The 19,382-nt window shown below is 43.1% G+C and overlaps 1 protein-coding gene across 2 annotated transcripts in view; it reads left to right on the top strand.

The window, feature by feature from the left end:
- UBE2K (ubiquitin conjugating enzyme E2 K) overlaps nucleotides 1-19,382 on the top strand; it is an 85,934-nt gene that overhangs the window by 14,430 nt on the left and 52,122 nt on the right. The gene's annotated exons all lie outside the window — the stretch shown is intronic.

Below are 19,382 nucleotides of genomic sequence, written 5' to 3'. Positions count from 1 at the left end.
CCCATCTCGGCCTCCCAAAGTGCTGGGATTACAGGCTTGAGCCACCGCGCCTGGCCTTGTGTTTGTTTTTTAAAGACGGGGTTTCTCCGTGTTAGCCAGGATGGTCTCACTTTCCTGACCTTGAGATCTGCCCGCCTCAGCCTCCCCAAAGTGCTGGGATTACAGGCGTGAGCCACTGCGCCTGGCCTACATTTTTAAGACTTAGGTTTTTGTCACTATGATGAATGTGAAATGGTGGTTTATTCTAATTTTTACTTCCCTAGTCAGTAGAGATATTAAGCATATTTGGTGTTTATTGGCCATTAGACTTTTGTAAATTTAGTGTTTAGGTTTTTTTTGGGTTTTTTTGTTTTTTGTTTTTTTTTGTTTTTTTTTTGTTTTTTTGAGACGGAGTCTCGCTCTGTCTCCCAGGCTGGAGTGCAGTGGCCGGATCTCAGCTCACTGCAAGCTCCGCCTCCCGGGTTTACGCCATTCTCCTGCCTCAGCCTCCCAAGTAGCTGGGACTACAGGCGCCCACCACCTCGCCCGGCTAGTTTTTTTTTTTTTTTGTATTTTTAGTAGAGACGGGGTTTCACCGTGTTCGCCAGGATGGTCTCGATCTCCTGACCTCGTGATCCGCCCGTCTCGGCCTCCCAAAGTGCTGGGATTACAGGCTTGAGCCACCGCGCCCGGCCTTTTTTGTTTTTTTTTAAGATGAGACGGAGTCTCGCTCTGTCGCCCAGACTGGAGTGCAGTGGCATGCAATCTTGGCTCTCTGCAACCTCTGCCTCCTGGGTTCAAGCAATTGCCCTGCCTCAGCCTGCCAAGTAGCTGGAATTACAGGCATGCCCCGCAAAGCCTGGGTAATTTTGTCTTTTTAGTAGAGATGGGTTTTGCCATACTGGTCACACTGGTCTCGAACTCCTGACCTCAGGTGATCCGCCTGCCTCAGCTTCCCAAAGTGCTGGGATTACAGACGTGAGCCACCATGCCTGGCCGTGTTTATATTCTTTAACTGCTGTTTTAAAAATTGAGTGTTTTGGCTTGGGCAACAAGAGTGAAATTTCATCTCAAAAAAAAAAAAAAATAGGTGGTTTGTAGTTTTCTCCTTGATCTGTAGGAAATTTTTTTTTTTTTTTTTTTTTTGAGATAGTTCTTGCTCTGGAGTAAGGCTAGAGTCTTGCTCTGGAGTCAGGGTTTCGCTTTGTTAGTCCGGCTGGTCTCTTTCTGACCTCAGGCAGTCCGCCCATGTCGGCTTCCCAGACTGCTGGGATTACAGGTGTGAGCCGCTGTGCCCGGCCAGATTTGTAGGAATTCTTTATGTTATTTATATGATATTGTCTATCTTACATTATGTGGCTTGAGTTTTAATTTTGGCTTATCTTTTTAATGCTTTTTTAAAAAAATGTAGTAAAATACATACAACATAAAATTTATCACCTTAACCATTTTAAATGTTCAGTGGCATTAAGGACATTGTGTACCTATCACCACCATCCACCTCCAGAACTTTTCATCTTGCAAAACTGCAACTCTGTACCCAGTATTACTAACTCCCTATTCCCTACCACCCAACTTCTGGCAGTCACCATTCTACTTTGTATCTCAATCTGTGTGACTGCTCTATCATTCATTATTTGTCCCTTAAAAAAAAAAAAACAACTCTGAGTATACTTTCTTCATTTTTGTTTAAAACCGTGACTCTGGAAGTTAAAAATAACATTCTTCCCCATGAGCAGCTTCTCTTTTTTTTGAGAGAGAGAGTCTTGCTCTATTATTGTTCAGACTAGAGTGCAGTGGTGCAATCATGGCTCACTGCTGCAACCTCAACCTCCTGGGCTCAAGTGATCTTCCCACCTCATCTTTCCAAGTAGCTGAGACTACAGGTACGCCACCATGGCTGACTAATCTTTGTATTTTTTGTAGAGATGAGGTCTCAGCCCAGGCTGATGTCAAACTCAAGTGATGTTCCCGCTTCTGCTTCCCAAAGTTGTGGAATTATATGCATGAGCCATTGCAGCCATCAAACCCCTGTGCTTCTTACAAACACCAGAAAAAGTTTTAGCCTTGTTTTCAACATTGTTCTGCTGTGCTTTGTCTAAGTGAATCTTTATGAGCTGCCTGCCATCCAGTTTCTCTCGCCCACAATTTCACTTGGGTAGACCAAGCCCTCAAGGGTTATGTCATGCACGGCTGTCAGAATAGGGCTCCTGGGACACTGCTGCTTGTTTTTTGTACAGCTTTTTGAGTTGGCTTATGCAGAATTACCCTCTGAGCACATTATTTGTCCTTTTGTGACTAGTTTATTTCATTTAACTGTCTTCCTTGTCTTTTAGAAGTTTATTTTTTATTTTTATTTATTTATTTTTTTGAGACAGAGTCTCGCTCTGTTGCCAGGCTGGAATGCAGTGGCACGATCTCGGCTCACTGCAACCTCCGACTCCCTGGTTCAAGTGATTCTCCTGCCTCAACCTCCTGAGTAGCTGGGATTACAGGCACATGCCACTACGCCCAGCTAATTTTTTTTTTTTTTTTGTATTTTTAGTAGAGACGAGGTTTCACCATGTTGGCCAGGATGGTCTCGATCTCCTGACCTCGTGATGTGCCCACCTCAGCCTCCCTAAGTGCTGGGATTACAGGTGTGAGGCACCGCACTTGGCCCAGAAGTTTAATTTTTAAGAGACAGGTCTCACACTGTTACCCAGGATGGAGAGCAATGGTGCGATAATGGCTCTCTGCAGCCCGGAACTCCTGGGCTTAAGTGATAGCCCAGCCTCCTGAGTAGCTGGGACTACAGGCGTGAGCCACCACTCTTGGCTAAGTTTTTAAAAAAATTTTGTAGAGATGGGAATCTCCCTATGTTACCCAGGCTGATCTTGAACTCTTGGGCTCAAGGGATCATCCCAACTCAGCCTCCCAAAGTGCTGAGATTATAGGTGTGGGCCACCATGCCTTTCTACCTTTTTGTATTTTTAGTAGAGATGGGGTTTTTCACCATGTTGGCCAGGCTGGTCTCCAACTCCTGATCTCAAGTGATCCACCTCCCTCAGCCTTCCAAAGTGCTGGGATTACAGGTGTCACCCACCGTGCCTGGCCCAGTTTAATTTTAAAGTAGTCAAATTTTTTCTGGCGTATTTTACTTATTGTTCTCCTTTTTGTCTTACAGAAGTTTAATTTTAAGGAAGTCAGATTTTATCTTTTCCTACATGGTGCATTTTTTGCATTTTAAGAAGTCTTCCTACTTTGATATTAATAAAGGCATTCTCGGACCCAGGTCGCTGGTTGACCTGACCTCCTGTTCTGGAGGCGCTGTGCCGGAGGACCCATTATTTTATTTTATTTTATTTTTTAAAGATATTCTTCTATATTTGGTTCTTAAAATTAATTCATTTTCTTAACTTCTGTACTCAGGTTTCTCTCTCTACCATGTCATATTGAAACTGTTCAGGCAGTACCTTCCCAATTATCGAATACAGAGTAAGTTCTCATGATCGTCTATTTTGTACATGTTCCTTCAGCATTTCCTTTTCCATCTTAGAACTCTCCTCCTTTGGTTGCTCTGATACTGCTCTTTTCTGATTTTCCTTCAACCTCTGTTACTGTCCTTTATAAAATATTGTCACTGATTTACCTTTCATCCTCCACTTGTCTTTGGAATGTTTGTTTTCTCTTTTTTATTCCTTTTGTTAATACCGTAGGTCAGGTTTTTATATTTCAGGATGGACTATTTATTTGAAATATGGTATTCATCTATCTGTCTGTCTATCTATCTATCTATCTATCTATCTATCTATCTATCTATCAGTTAATCTGTCACCCAGGCTGGGGTGCTGTGGTGTGATCACAGCTCACGCCGCAGCCTTAACCTACTGGGCTTAAGTGATCCTCCCACCACAGCCTCCCAAGTAGCTGGCATTACAGGCATTTGTCACCATGCCTGGCTGATTTTTTTTACTTTTTGTGGAGACAGGGTGTTGCCATATTGCCCAGGCTGGTCTCGAACTCCTAGGCTCAAGTGATTCATGCGCCTTAGCCGCCCAGAGTGCTGGGATTACAGGCATGAGCCACTGTGCCCAGCCCAGATGGAATATTTGTATTAAACGTTTCCTGGCTACTTGCAGTGGCTTAAGCCTGTAATCTCAGCATTTTGGACAGCTGAGGCAGGAAGATTGCTTGAGCCCAGGAGTTTAAGACTGATCTGGGCAACATAGTGAGACCCTGTTTCTACAGAATATTTAAAAAATGAGGCCAGACACGGTGGCTCACGCCTGTAATCCTAGCACTTTGGGAGGCCAAGGCAGGTGGATTGCCTGAGTTCAGGAATTCGAGACCAGCCTGGGCAACACAGTGAAACCCCATCTCTACTAAAATACAAAAAATTAGTAGGGCACAGCAGCGTGCACCTGTAATCTTAGCTACTTGTGAAGCTGAGACAGGAGAATCACTTGAACCCAGGAGGCGGAGGTTGCAGTGAGCCAAGATCGTGCCACTGCACTCCAGCCTGGGAGGCAGGGTGAGACTCCATCGCAAAAAAAAAAAAAAAGCCTGGAGTGGGTGCTGCACATCAGTAGTCCTAACTACTCTGGATGCTGAGGTGGGAGGATCCCTTAAGCCTGGGAGATCGAGGCTGCAGTGAACCTTGACTTTGCCACTGCACTTTACAGAGTCGAGACCCTGTCTTTAAAAAATAAAATAGAATAAAAGTTTGCTTATGTACACTTATTTTTCTGCCTTCAGTCTCTCTCAGCTTTTCTTTTTTTTTTTTTTTTTTTTTTTTTAAGACGGACTCTCACTTTATTGCCTAGGCTGGAGAGCAGTGGCGTGCTCTCAGCTCATTGCAACCTCCATCTCCCGTGTTCAAGCAATTCTGCCTCAGCCTCCTCAGTAGCTGGGATTACAGACTCATGTCACCACGCCCGGCTAATTTTTGTATTTTTAGTACAGACAGGGTTTCACCACATTGGTCAGGCTGTCTTGAACTCCTGACCTTGTGATCCGCCCACCTCGGCCTCCCAAAGTGCTGGGATTACAGGCGTGAGCCACCGTGCCCAGCCTCTCCCAGCTTTTCTAGTCAACCCTAATGGTGCTATGCCACTGGATTTAATTTTAAAAATATGATCTTATATCATTCTCTGTTAGGTTCTCTACTGCCTATGGGGATAAAGTCAAAACCTTTATACTATTGTTCTGACCTGCCTTTCCTGACCTATTTCCTGTCAAGTCACAGATACACACTTGCATTCCTACACATATCTCAGACTTTCACTCTCCCTCAAACCTTCAGCAATACAAAATTGCTTGCTATTTACTTGTTTCATCTGTGTGGAATAAGCCCTTATCTTTTTTTTTTTGCCTTTGGAAACCTACTTATCCTAAAATGCCACCCCGATAAGCCTTTCTTGAAGCCAAAGTTTCCTTCTGTTTTTCATTGTCAGTCAGACTTCATGAGAGCAGTTATCTGATTATTGATAATTGTGCATATGTCCTTCTACTCCTGATAGGTTAAGCTCCGTAAGGACTCATACTCATTTTTTTCTCTTTAGCACCTTGTAGGGTACCTAGAATGTAGAAGCCTTAGTAATTTAAATTAGCACCCCAAAAAAGTCTTTGATAGGTATCTAATTTTGAGGAGCTGCTGCTAAAAGTGCTCTTAGCATAGGTTTGGGGCAGGCTTTTGTTACTTTTAGCAAATGTGTGATTATGGATTTTTCTAGTGATTAGAAATGTAGGACTGTCTGGTCTATGTACTCTTTTCTCTCAATTAACTGGGTGTCTTGCTTTTAGGCTTGTTAATTTTTTTTTTTTTTTTTTTTTTTTTTTTGAGACGGAGTCTCGCTCTGTCTCCCGGGCTGGAGTGCAGTGGCCGGATCTCAGCTCACTGCAAGCTCCGCCTCCCGGGTTTACGCCATTCTCCTGCCTCAGCCTCCCGAGTAGCTGGGACTACAGGTGCCCACCACCTCGCCCGGCTAGTTTTTTGTATTTTTTTAGTAGAGACGGAGTTTCACCGGGTTAGCCAGGATGGTCTCGATCTCCTGACTTCGTGATCCGACCGTCTCGGCCTCCCAAAGTGCTGGGATTACAGGCTTGAGCCACTGCGCCCGGCCTAGGCTTGTTTCAAGTGAACCACCTTACTTGGTTTTGTCATACCCAACTGTGGGTTGTCCGATGCTGTTGCTTTTCACCGAGCTGATAATAAAACATTTTGTGCTTTTTCTTAAATCACTGTAGTGATTTAGTTTTTGTTGTATAGAATATAGCACAGTTTTTGCCTCTTGTCTATTAGACATTCAGTTATTTCCAGTTTCTTGATGGTGTACATGTGTGAGAATTTTGAGTGTGTATCTCTGAAAGTGATACATACTGAGTGGTCATTGAGTGTTGGATGAAATTTTAGGCATTTATATTGTTGGGTGCTTTCTTTCCATCTGCCCATAGGAACTGTGAATGTGAGTCATTGACAGCAGAGTTCTTTCTCACCGATCTTCCATTCCCCATTGCTTAGCACATTGCCTGCTAAACAGGAGGCACTTGTTTTCCTGAATGAGTTTAAGGATATTCCTAAACTCTAGGGAGCTCATCCCCAACCATTGTGAAAGTTTCATCCTGCTTCTGGGACTAGGAAGAGTTGAGTATGTTGATAAATGTGGCCTGCAGGTAAAGCTGGATTTCTGTTCCATATAAGTTATGTTATTAATGTAGTCAGGTCTTGAATTAGGGTGATGGAATGTCCAAGCCCAAAACTGGGAAACAAGATAGTGGGAAGGGAATCTTTTTTTTTTTTTTTTTTTTTGTAGTTTTCCCCTTTGAAGATCTCATTGGGCATCTGTTTAGTATATAGGACATCATCTGTGGTTCAATTCTTTAGTGTAACTTTACATTTTTTATTTATTCAGATACTTACTGAATGCCACCTATGTTAATAAAATGGACATGATCCTTGCTATTATGGAATAAATTATGGCTCAGTAAGGCAGTGAGAAATTGAACAGCTAATAAGTGTGTTTGTTGACTTTAAGTAAGGGGACGTATGGAAGTTGGGTATTCTAGCCTTAGGGAAAGAGTTTCTTGGGAATAACTGTTAACTGATACTTAACAGGATAAATTAGAGTGATTATGATCAACTCTGTACACGTATAGACAGCTAATAATCATTATACAATGAATAATGGAAAACCATTTTACTGTTTTTTTCTTATGTATAATGTTTGTATTTGTTAGAGACTAGATCTCACTTTGTTGCCTAGGCTGGAGTGCAGTGGTATGATCATAGCTCACTGTAACCCTGAACTCCAGGGCTCAAGTGATTCTCCTGCTTCAGCCTTCTGAGTAGCTAGTACAACAGGTAGACATCACTGTGCCCAGTTAATTATTGTTAAATTATTTGTAGAGACTGAGTTTTGCCATGTTACCCAGGCTGGTCTTGAACTCCTGGCCTCAAGTGATTTTCCTGCCTTGGCTTCCTAAAGTGCTGAGATTACAGGCATGAGCCACTGCCTGGCCAACTTTTATTTTTGTTTTTGTTTTTCTTTTCCTGTTGGACTGTCCTACAACTGTTTTTATTTTTTTAACCAAAACTGCATATCATAACCTCTTCTTGGTTTAAGGGAGGCTAGGAAATCTTCTTTAGCTGAGTACAGTACTCCTCAATTAAAATGAGAGTTTCTTTAGTAGGGAAGAAGGAAAAAATAAAATTGACCAGACAACTAGCCATGTAGAGGGTAGAGGGGCAAGAATGAACTCAGGATCATTTAGGAAACCTTTTTAGGTAGCTTAGGCAAGAGATTATTGCCGTGTGGGGCTAGAGTTGAATAGGGAGCTGAAGAGAAATTATAAGTATTTGGGAGACCCTCTGTCACCCAGGCTGGAGTGCAGTGGCTCAATCACAGCTCACTGCAGCCTCAAACTCCTGGTCTTAAGTGATCTTCCTACCTCAGCCTCCTGAGTAGCTGGGACTATAGGCACATCCCACCACGTTCTGATAATTTTCATATTTTTTTGTAGAGGTGAGGTTTCACCATGTTGCCCAGGCTGATCTTGAATTCCTGGGCTCAGGCCATCTACCTGCCTCGGCCACCCACAGTGCTGGGATTATAGGCATGAACCACCACACCCAGCCACCTTTTAACTTTTTATCTAGAAAATTTTAAAGAGAAAAGTCAAAAAGACAGTACACTTGTATCCCCACTAGCTAAGATCATGTTGCTCTCATGAATATAATTTACTAGCAAAAACTTGAGCATGCACCTCTTAAAAATAATATTATTTTGGTTGGGCATGGTGGCTCACTCTGGTAATCCTTGCACTTTAGGAGGCTGAGGCAGGAGGATAAGTTGAGCCCAGGAATTTGAGACCAGTCCGGGCAACATGACAAAAGCCCCCATCTCAACAAAACATAGAAAAAAATAATTGGATGTGGTGGCATTGTGGCTGTGTCCCAGCTACTTGGGCAGCCGAGGTGGAAGGATTGCTTGAACCCAGTAGGTACAGTGCCGTGATCATGGCTCACTGCAGCCTCTGCAGTCCAGCCTGGGTAACAGAGTAAGGCCCTGTCTCCAAAAAAACACCAAACTTACTTTTCAGTTAACTTAAAAAAAAAGTCTTATCTATGTAAATTTCACAGATTGTATATAATTATATATTCTTGGGTCTTTTAAAATTTGTGATTGTTAACCCCTCCACATACGTTTCTTTTTTTCTCATCTCTTTAATACTGAAAATCCTCATGTCTCTGATTCCAAGTTTAGGTGTAAAGGTTTGATTCGCTTCAGGTTAAACATTTTGGTAAGAAGACCCCAAGTAATGTTGTGTACTTCATATTGAATCATATTGAATCATGTTAGTACATGTGTAATATCAGATTGTCTCATTGTTAGTGCTGCTTGGTCACTTGTTTAATCATTTGATTAAGGTAGGAACAAGATTTCTTTGTAAAGGTACATTTTACTCTCTTTGCAATTAGCAAGTAAATGATGGATTAATTCTTTGGCATCCTGGAAATAATCTTATTCCCACCATCCTTTTACCAGGCGCACTCACACACACACCCACTCTCACTCATGCTGGTACAGTTTAACCATGCCAGTTGATCTGACATGTTTATCTTTGGAATTTGGGAAGAAACCTGAGTACCCAGAGAAAACCCGCAAAGACATGGGGAGAACATGGCAAGCTCCACATAAGACAGCAGCCCATGTGGGAATTTTTTTTTTCCTCATAAATGTTATAAGGAAATGATGTTATCCAGGGACCTGCTGTATTCTCTTTCTCTTTGTTTTTTTCTTTTTTTTTTTTTTCTCTCGAGATGGAGTCTCCCTCTGTCACCCAAGCTGGAGTGCAGTAGCATGATCTCGGCTCACTGCAACCTCCGCCTCCCAGGTTCAAGTGATTCTCCCACCTCAGCCCTGCAAGTAGCTGGGATTACAGGCTTGTGCCACCACACCTGCCTAATTTAGTAGAGATGGAATTTCACCATGTTGGCCAGGCTAATCTCAAACTCCTGACCTCAGGTGATCCAGTCGCCTCTCTTTATTTATTTATTTATTTATTTTTGTAATTTTTTTTTTAGATAGTGTCTCACTCTGTCACCCACACTGGAGTGCAGTGGTACAACTTCAGCTCACTGCACCCCCTGCCTTCCAGGCTCCAGGAATCCTCCCACCTCACCCTCCTGAGTAGCTGGGACTACAGGTATACAACACCACGCCTACATAATTTTTGTTTCTTTTTCTTTTTAAGTAGAGACAGGATTTCACCATGTTGCCCAGGCTAGTCTCAAACTAAGATCAAGCAGTCCACCTGCCTCAGCCTCCCAGAGTGCTGAGATTACATGCATGAGCCATTGCACCCAGCCCTGCTGTCTTCTCTTTTTTTTTTTTGGAGACAGAGTCTCGCCCTGTTGCCCAGGCTGGAGTGTAGTGGCACAATCTCTGCTCACTGCAAGCTCTGCCTCCCAGATTCATGCCATTTTCCTGCCTCAGCCTCCTGAGTAGCTGGGACTACAGGCACGCACCACCAGACCTGAGTGTTCGTTTTGTATTTAGTAGAGATGGGATTTCACCATGTTGGTCAGGCTGGTCTCCTGACCTCAGGTGATCCACCTGCCTCGGCTTCCCAAAGTGCTGGGATTACAGGTGTGAGCCATCATGCCCGGCCCTTTAAAAAAAATTTTTTTTTAATTGTTGTCACCCAGGCTGGAGTACGGTGGCACAATCATGGCTTGCTACAACCTCGAACTCCTGGGCTTAATCAATCCTCCAACCTCAGCCTCCCAAGTAGCTGAGACTATAGGCACGTACCACCACACCTGGCTAATTTTTGTGGTTTTTTTGTAGAGTTGGGGTTTTGCTGTGTTGACTAGGCTGGTCTCAAACTCCTGGGCTGAATCCTCCTGCCTCGGTTTCCCAAAGTGCTGGGATTATAGGTATAAGCCACCGCACCCGGCCCAAACTGTATTTTTTTGTCCTCTAGTACACTTTGTAATTTTTTGTTGAAAACTGGGCATGGACTGGGCATGGTGGCTCAGGCCTGTAATCCTAGCGCTTTGAGAGGCTGAAGCAGGCGGATTGCTTGAGTTCAGGAGTTCAAAACCAGCGTGGGCAACATGGTAAAACCCCGTCTCTGCAAAAAAAAAAAAAAAAATTAGCTAGGCATGGTGGTGCATGCCTGTAGGCCCAGCTACTTGAGGGTCTGAGGCAGGATGATCACTTTAGCTCCGGAGGCAAAAGTTGCATTGAGCTGAGATGACACCACTGCCCTTCAGCCTGGGGGACAGAGTGAGGCCCTGTTTCAAAAAAAAAAAAAAAAAAAATGCTGTGCATGTTTTACTAGATAAAAGTAACTGAGGTAAATAAGCCTTTAGTGTGAGGCATTACGTTTATCTGACTTAGAATTGGGCTGTTTTGTGTTACTATTTGTTGTAGCTGTAGGTATGAGAACTAATATTTCCTCCAGTGTTCTTATTTTTGTTTCCTTTGTTGTCTTGGGGTTCCTTAGAGACTTCTTAAAGAAGATCTGAGACATGCAGTTATGTTTTTTTCTTTTTTAGTTTTTTAATTCCTTGCAAGTGTTGCACAAATGCAGTTCTTTGAGTAACGTCCTGTTGTTATACAAAAGCCTCCTTGGCCAGGCATGGTGGCCGACAACAATAATCCCCACACTTTGGGAGTCCGAGGCTGGCAGATTGCTTTAGCCCAAGAATTCGAGATTTGTAGACAAATAGAGACATGACAAAACCGTCTCTACAGAAAATACAAATATTAACCAGGCATGGTGTCGTGCACCTGTACTCACAGGTGCTACTTAGGGGGCTGAAGTTGGAGGATCACCTGAACCCAGGAGGCAGTTTGCAGTGAGCCATGATCGTGCCACTGCACTCCAGCGTGGGTGACAGAGCAAGACCCTGTCCCAAAAAAACCAAGAAACAACAACCAAAAAAACCCCTCTTGATGGTAAGATTTCAGTATTCTGTTGTCTCATAATTGGGTTTTAGTCTTTTAGTGAATCTGTGTACCTGGGCTGTGATACTCGCAGTTGCTTCTCAGTTCACACTTCCTCCTTAGATGAGATTGGAAGGCTGGGATTGGGTTTTTCACTTCCCTCAGGTCAGTTAGCTCTGATAAAACTCCAGTTGGTTAACCTCTGGCGAAATCTTTTCTCTTGAAGGCAGGCCTTTTTAAGAAGAACAGAATACTCTGGAATTACTTCAGAATGGCTAATTTTCCCCTTCCCCCTGCCAGAAGCATGCAGGGAATTTTCTTCCATCCTCACTGTGAGAGCCTCCTGCGTTCAAGTGACCCTCCTGCTTCAGCCTCCTGAGTATCTGGGACTACAGGCGCGCACCACCATACCTGGCTAATTTTTGTATTTTTAGTAGAGACCAGGTTTTGCCATGTCGCCCAGGTTGGTCTCAAACTCCTGGGCTCAAGCTTAGTCTATCTATCTTGGCCTCCCAAAGTATTGGGATTGCAGGTGTGTACCACCAAACTTGGCCTTTTTTTTTTTTTTTTTTTAATAGTATTGTAAATATTTGGGTTTTTAAAATAAAATAAATTTATTCTCAGAGTTCTGGAGGCTAGAAGTTGGAAATCAAGGTGTCAGCAGGGTCAAATTCCCCCTGAAACCTCTGGGGAATCCTTCCTTGCCTCTTCCTAGTTTCTGTTGGTTTGCCAACGTTTTTGGTGTTCCTTGGCTTGTAGATGCATCACCCCAATTATCTGTCTTCATGTGGTATCTTCCCTGTGTGTCTGTCTTAACATGTTGACCAGGCTGGTCTCTAACTCCTGACCTCAGGTGATCACCCGCCTCAGCCTCCCAAAGTGCTGGGATTACAGGTGTGAGCCATCGTGCCTGGCCTGTTTTTATTTTTTAACTGTGTTAAAATTTTTAAACTTGTACTGAAGTTGAGAAAATAGCATAATAGACATCATCATCCAGTTTCTTTTTCTTTTTTTTTCTTTTTTGTAGAGACGGAGATCTGACTTTGCTGCCCAGGCTGATCTTGAACTCCTGGGCTCAAACAATCCTCCTGCCTCAGTCTCCCAAAGTGCTGGAATTACAGGTGTGAGCCACCACTCCTGGCCTCCACTTTCTGTAGTTGTCAACATGTGGCCAGTTTGTCTGTCAGATTCCCACTCCCTTCTAGATTATTTTGCTGTTTGTTTGTTTTTTGAGATGGAGTCTTGCTGCCTCCCAGGCTGGAGTGCAGTGGCACGATCTCGGCTTACTGCAACCTCTGCCTACCGGGCTCCGACGATTCTTCTCCCTCAGCCTCTTGAGTAGCTGGGACTACAGGTGTTTGCCACCACACCTGGCTAATTTTTTGTGTTTTTAGTAGAGACAGCGTTTCACCATGTTGGTTAGGCTGGTCTCAAACTCTTGACCTCAGGTGATCCACCCGCCTCGACCTCCCAAAGTGTTAGGATTACCAGCGTGAGCCACTGTGCCTGTCCCCTTCTAGATTATTTTGAAACAAATCTTCTGAGTTATTTTGCAGCAAACCCTAGAATTCTGTCATTGTACAGTGAATAATTCATTGTGGGTCTTTAACATACAAGGACATTTTTATGAAACCCCATCAAGTGTCTTACTACGTTCAACAAAAGAAACACTAATTTTTTAATATGTAATAACATAGTACATGCTCAGGTTTCCTTGACTTCTGATGTGTCTTTTTACAGTTACCTTTTTATTCTTTTTCTTTTCTTTTCTTTTTTTTTTGAGACGGAGTCTTGCACTGTCGCCCAGGCTGGAGTGCAGTGGCCAGATCTCAGCTCACTGCAAGCTCCGCCTCCCGGGTTTACGCCATTCTCCTGCCTTAGCCTCTCGAATAGCTGGGACTACAGGCACCCGCCACTGCGCCCGGCTAGTTTTTTTGTATTTTTTAGTAGAGACGGGGTTTCACCATGTTAGCCAGGATGGTCTCGATCTCCTGACCTCGTGATCCGCCCGTCTCGGCCTCCCGAAGTGCCGGGATTACAGGCCTGAGCCACTGCGCCCGGCCTCCTTTTTATTCTTAATGGTTGTAGTCATTGAGTTTACTTTCTAGTCCTTTTATCTCACAAGCAGTCTTAGAGTACAGATGTTTTATCACATACAGAGGATCGTATTGTGTAGGAAAAACATGGACAATGAAGACTGAATTGAAAAGGTGATACTGGAGAGTAGGACTTGATGTGAAGAAGTTTGAGGAGTAGCTTTGACTGTTTTTCTTTTCTCTTTAATAATCTTAAAAGTCTCTTATGGGGGGAGTGCTGAGACAGGATACATCCTAGTCACCCAGGCAGGAGTGCCAGTGGCAAGATCACGGCTCACTGCAGCCTCGGATTCCTGGGCTCAGGTGATTTTCCCATCTCAGCCTCCCGCGTTGCTGGGAATATGGCCATGCACCACCACACCCACACCTACCTAATTTTTTTGTAGAGACAGGATTTCACCATGTTGCCTGGACTGATCTTTTTTTTTTTTTTTTTCTTTTCCATAAGGATAGAGATGGGCTGGTGTTGAACTCCTGGGTTCAAATGATCAGCCCACCTCCACCACCCAAAGAGCTGGGATTACAGGTGTGAGCCACCGTGCCTGTCCTAATCTAAAGAATGAAGTATATAAATTCTAAAAGTTGAGTAAGTGTAAAATACAAACTCTGAGTGATAAATTATTGTGTCATAGTGTAAATGGCAGTGTTTTTTTCTTACTGGCATACATTGAGATGTCTTCTAACTGAAATCTTAGAAGTGGGCCAGGTGCGGTGGCTCATGCCTGTAATCCCAGCACTTTAGGAGGCTGAGGCAGGCAGATCATGAGGTCAGAAGTTCGAGACCAGCCTGGCGAGACCCCATTTCTACTAAAAAAACGTAAAAAAATTATCCAGGCGTGGTGGTGCGCACCTGTAGTCCCAGCTACTCAGGAGGTTGAGGCAGGAGAATCGCTTGAACCCGGGTAGTGGAAGTTGCAGTGAGCCGAGATTGCCTCACTGCATTTCAGCCTGGGTGACAGAGCAAGACACCATCTCAAAAAAAAAAAAAAAAAAAAAGTGAAAGAAAAGCTCTATCTTGACTCCTGAATCAGTTTTAAAACCTGGCTTCACTGATTATTAGCTTTGTGACTTTGTTGCCTCAGCTTCCTTATTGGTAAGCATGTAAGTTTGTTATAAGATTGAGTTATTAATATACATCAGTTAAAATATTGCCCATAAATTACATATAAATATTGAGCTGGAAGTGGTGGCTTATGCCTCTAATCCCAGCAGTTTGAGAGACTGAGGCGGGAGAATTGCTTGAGCACATAGGTTTGATGCTGCGGTGAGCTCTAATTGTATCACTGTACCTCTTGCCTGGATGATAAAGCAATGTATTAGATATTATTGATCATTCAGCAACATTACCCACTGTTTCCTTGAAATATTATTATTCCTGTAGTGTCGGTGATATCAGACTATCCAAATATCTTTTTCTTCCTTTCTTCTTTCCTTTTTCCTTTCCCTTTTCCCCTTCCCTCACCTCCCTCCTGCCTTTCCTTTTTTCCTTTTTTCTTTTTTTTTTTTTGAGACAGAATCTTGCTTTGTCGCCCAGGCTGGAATGCAGTGGCGCCATCTCAGCTCACTGCAAGCTCCGCCTCCCGGGTTCACGCCATTCTCCTGCCTCAGCCTCCCGAGTAGCTGGGACTATAGGCGCCCACCACCATGCCCGGCTAGTTTTTGTTTGTTGGTTGGTTTGTTGGTTTTTTGTTTTTGTATTTTTAGTAGAGACGGGGTTTCCCCATGTTAGCCAGGATGGTCTCCATCTCTTGACCTCGTGATCTGCCTGCCTCAGCCTCCCAAAGTGCTGGGATTACAGGCTTGAGCCACCGCGCACTCCCCCCACCACCATTTTTTTTTTTTTTTTTTTTTTAAAGAAAGAGTCTTTGTCACCCAAGCTGGAGTACGGTGCTTTCCGTCTCGGCTCACTGCTCCCTCTGCCTTTCGGATTCAAGCAGTTCTCCTGCCTCAGCCTCCAGAGTAGCTGGGATTGCAGGCATGCACCACCATGCCCCCAGCTAATTTTTGAATTTTTAGTAGAGACGGGGTTTCACCATGTTGGCCAGGCTGGTCTCGAACTCTTGACCTTAGATGATCCACCCACCTTGGCCTCTCAAAGTGCTGGGATTACAGGTGTGAGCCGTGGCGCCTGGTCTTTCCTATCTTTCTAACTGTATCTTCAGACCAGATCACTCCTGAACCTGAGACCTGAATTTTCATTTGCCTACTTGGTTCTTTGTATTTTCACAGATACCTTGTATCCAACATATCTCAAACTGATTTTTCCCCTCCTCCTCAAACCCTGCCTCCTCAATTCTTTGTTTCCTTATCTTAGTTTATTACACAGTCATCCACCCAGCAAAAAATCCCCTCCTCTAAGATCATACGCTTTTAGTTAGTAACTAAGTCCTTTAGATTTGACTTCCTGTCTGCCTTAATTCATCTACTTCTTTTCATTGCATTGGACCTTATTGGCATCTCTCACTGGATTCCTAAGTATTTTCTCTAATCCTCCTCCAGCCATTTCCCCCTACTCCAGCCGGGTGATCTCTAAAAGACCCAGATCTGATTGTTATACTTCAAATTTTTATTATTCTTCATGACCCTGAATAATCTGGCTCTTGACTACTTCTCCTGCCTCATCTCTACGTTTTCATTCTTTGTATTGTAGTCACTTTGGCGGCTTTTCAATTTTTAAACCTGTCAAGTCCTCCTTTGCCTCTATTTTGCACAGCGTGTACACTCTGCCTTAAGTGCTGGCTTTACCTAAAGTAAAGTATTTTAACATTAGTTTCCTCAAGGAAACTTCCTCTTACTTTCTAGATTTTCTCTCTGCTAAATTATTCTTCATAGTATCCTGTATTTCATTTAAAAATTATATAATTAGTTGTTCAGTACCTTAGAATGAAATAACTATTGATGCACGGTAGAGAAAATTTCTAGTTGATCATTATACCATGAGTATCTGTTACAATGCCTTGCAAATAGCCAGTACTCAGTAAATATTCATGGAATTGATAAATTCAGACTTGAATTACTCTTCATTGTAGATTGTATAAAGTTTGACAGAAGTCCAGAACTTAACTTTTTTTTTTTAAGAGATGGAGTCTCACTCTGTCACACAGGCTGGTATGGAGTGGCACAATCATAGCTTACTGCACCCTTGACCTCTTGGGCTCAAGTGATTCTCTCACCTCAGTCTCCTGAATAGCTGGGATTACAGGCACACGTGTTTTGTTTTGTTTGTTTTTTCCCCTGTAGAGATGGGAGTTTCACTATGTGGCCCAGGCTGGTCTGAAACTCCTGGGCTCAAGTGAATCCTCCCTCCTTTGCCAAAGTGTTGGGATTACAGGTGTGATTTTAAAAATGCTAGCTGCAGCCTGGCGTGGTGGCTCATGCTTGTAATCCCAGCACTTTGGGAGGCTGAGGCCGGTAGATCACTTGAGGTCAGGAGTTCGAGACCAGCCTGGCCAACATGGTGAAACCCCCATCTCTACTAAAAATTCAAAAATTAGCCAGGCATGGTGGCGGGCATCTGTAATCGCAGCTACTCAGGAGGCTGAGGCAGAAGAATCGCTTGAACCCCCGAGAGGTGGAGGTTGCAGTGAGCTGAGATCGCACCACTGCACTCCAGCCTGGGCAACAGAGTGAGACTCCGTCTCAAAAAAAAAAAAAAAAAAAAGCTAGCTGCTATAGACAGAGTCTCACTTTGTTGTCCGGGTGGAGTGCAGTGGAGCGATCTCTGCTCACTGCAACCTCTGCCTCCCGGGTTCAAGCAGTTCTCCTGCCTTAGAATTTCAAGTAGCTGGTTTTTACAGGAGTATGCCAACATGTCCAGTCTCTTGTACTATTTTTATTTTTATTTTTGAGACGGAGTCTTGCTTTGTCGCCCAGGCTAGAGTGCAGTGGCGCAATCTCAACTCACTGCAACCTCTGACTCCTGGGTTCAAGCGATTCTCCTGCCTCAGCTGGTCTCAAACTCCTGACCTCAGGTGATCCACCTGCCTCAGCCTGCCAAAGTGCTGGGATTACAGGCATGAGCCACCGCAGCTGGCCATCTTGTAGTCTTTTCAATGTGAATACCAAAAAATTTTAAATTTACATATGTGGCTTACGTTATATTGTATTGGATACTGCTAGTCTAGAACTTGTTTTTAGTAAGGATCATACATGTGTCTCCATGGCTTCAGTTTTTCATTCTCCCAATCCCTTTGTTGTCATGTCATTTTTTGCTTTGGGACTGTTATGTGCCATAAGCTTCAGAAAACATGGTGGCTCACACCTGTAATCCTAGCATTTTGGGAGACTGAGGCAGGCGGATCACCGGAGGTCAGGAGTTCGAGACCATCCTGGCCAACATGGTGAAACCTTGTCTCTATTACAAATACAAAAAGATTAGCTGGGCATGGTGGCAGGCATCTGTAATCCCAGCTACTTGGAAAGCTGAGGCAGGAGAATTCCTTGAACCCAGGAGACGGGTTGCAGTGAGCTGGGCGACACAGCAAGACTCCATCTCAAAAAAATAAATAAATTTAACTGCCTAGAAGGTAGAAATTGTGTTTGTTTCTTAGGCCTTTGAATAATAGGGGAAAGATATTATATTAAATTATGAGAAAATAATGGCAACTGTTAAGCTTTTAAAGTATTATTTCCAACAAATTAGGAAGAACTAAATTTCACTTTTATATGCATGGTAATGATGAGCAGGGCTCCTAAAATAGTTGTGGCTTGATTAGGAAACAAATAGTAATTTCTTTATATCAATGAGAATTACTTATAACTTTAGGGGGCATTTAGGGGCATTTAGAATTCTATTTGTCTTATTTGAGATTTGGATTTAAATTTCATTTTAGAGCATTTTTTTTTTAATAAATAGAAGTGAGGCTAATATTGTTAGTTATTCTTTTTAAAAAAATACAATATTTGCTTTGGGTTAAAGTTTTCTGCCCCAACATCATTATCAAGAGTCAGCATATTACTGTGATACATTCAGCATTTACTGTGTGGCAGGCATTGTTCTATATACTTTATTCGTTAAATTCACCAGCGAACCCTATGAGGAACTGTCTTATCCTTAGTTGACAGAGGATGAAACTGGAGTACAAAGTGGTTAATTAACTTGTTCATAGCTAGTAAGTTTTAAAAAGGTTACACAACAATATACTTTGTATTTAGTCCTTAAATGATAAAAATCTTCCAGTGTTTAGTTTTTCCCACTACAGTGTAAGCCCCAAGTGGGCAGGGACTTAGGTTTTGTTTAGTAACATTTGAGATAGCATATATTAGACTCTAGTCATTATTTGAAAGAATTTTTACAGTGATGGTGGTAACAATGACAATATCATTTCACTGAGAGGTGGCCTTGGAAATGGAAATATATTAGAACCGCTTTGAGTTCTTCACTATTGGTTGTTGACAATAATTTTTTAAAATCTCATTCAAATTAGCTTCATCATTATGTGCTATTTTTTGTATGCTTCATGTATATCTTAATAAAATAGTTGATTTAAAAATTGCTAACTTCTGTAGCTTCTTTCTTTCTTTCTCTTTGTGTGTGTGTGTGTGTGTGTGTGTGTGTGTGTGTGTCAGTCTTGCTTTGTAGCCCAGGCTGGAGTGCAGTGGTGTAATCTTGACTCACTGCAACCTCTGCCTCCCGGGTTCAAGCAATTCTCATGCCTCAGCCTCCTGAGTAGCTGGGATTACAGACATGTGCTGCCATGCCCAGTTAATTTTTGTATTTTTAGTAGAGACAGGGTTTTGCCATATGGGCCAGGCTGGTCTCAAGTTTCTTGCCTCAAGTGATTTCACCTGCCTCAGCCTCCCAAAGTGCTGAAATTACAGGGGTGAGACACCCTGCCTGGCCTAGCTGCTATAGCTTCTGTATATCTCTATT

The sequence above is a fragment of the Chlorocebus sabaeus genome, chromosome 27 (genome assembly GCF_047675955.1).
Source record: "Chlorocebus sabaeus isolate Y175 chromosome 27, mChlSab1.0.hap1, whole genome shotgun sequence".
Taxonomy (NCBI): domain Eukaryota; kingdom Metazoa; phylum Chordata; class Mammalia; order Primates; family Cercopithecidae; genus Chlorocebus; species Chlorocebus sabaeus.
This window is presented reverse-complemented; position numbering and strand designations above follow the sequence as displayed.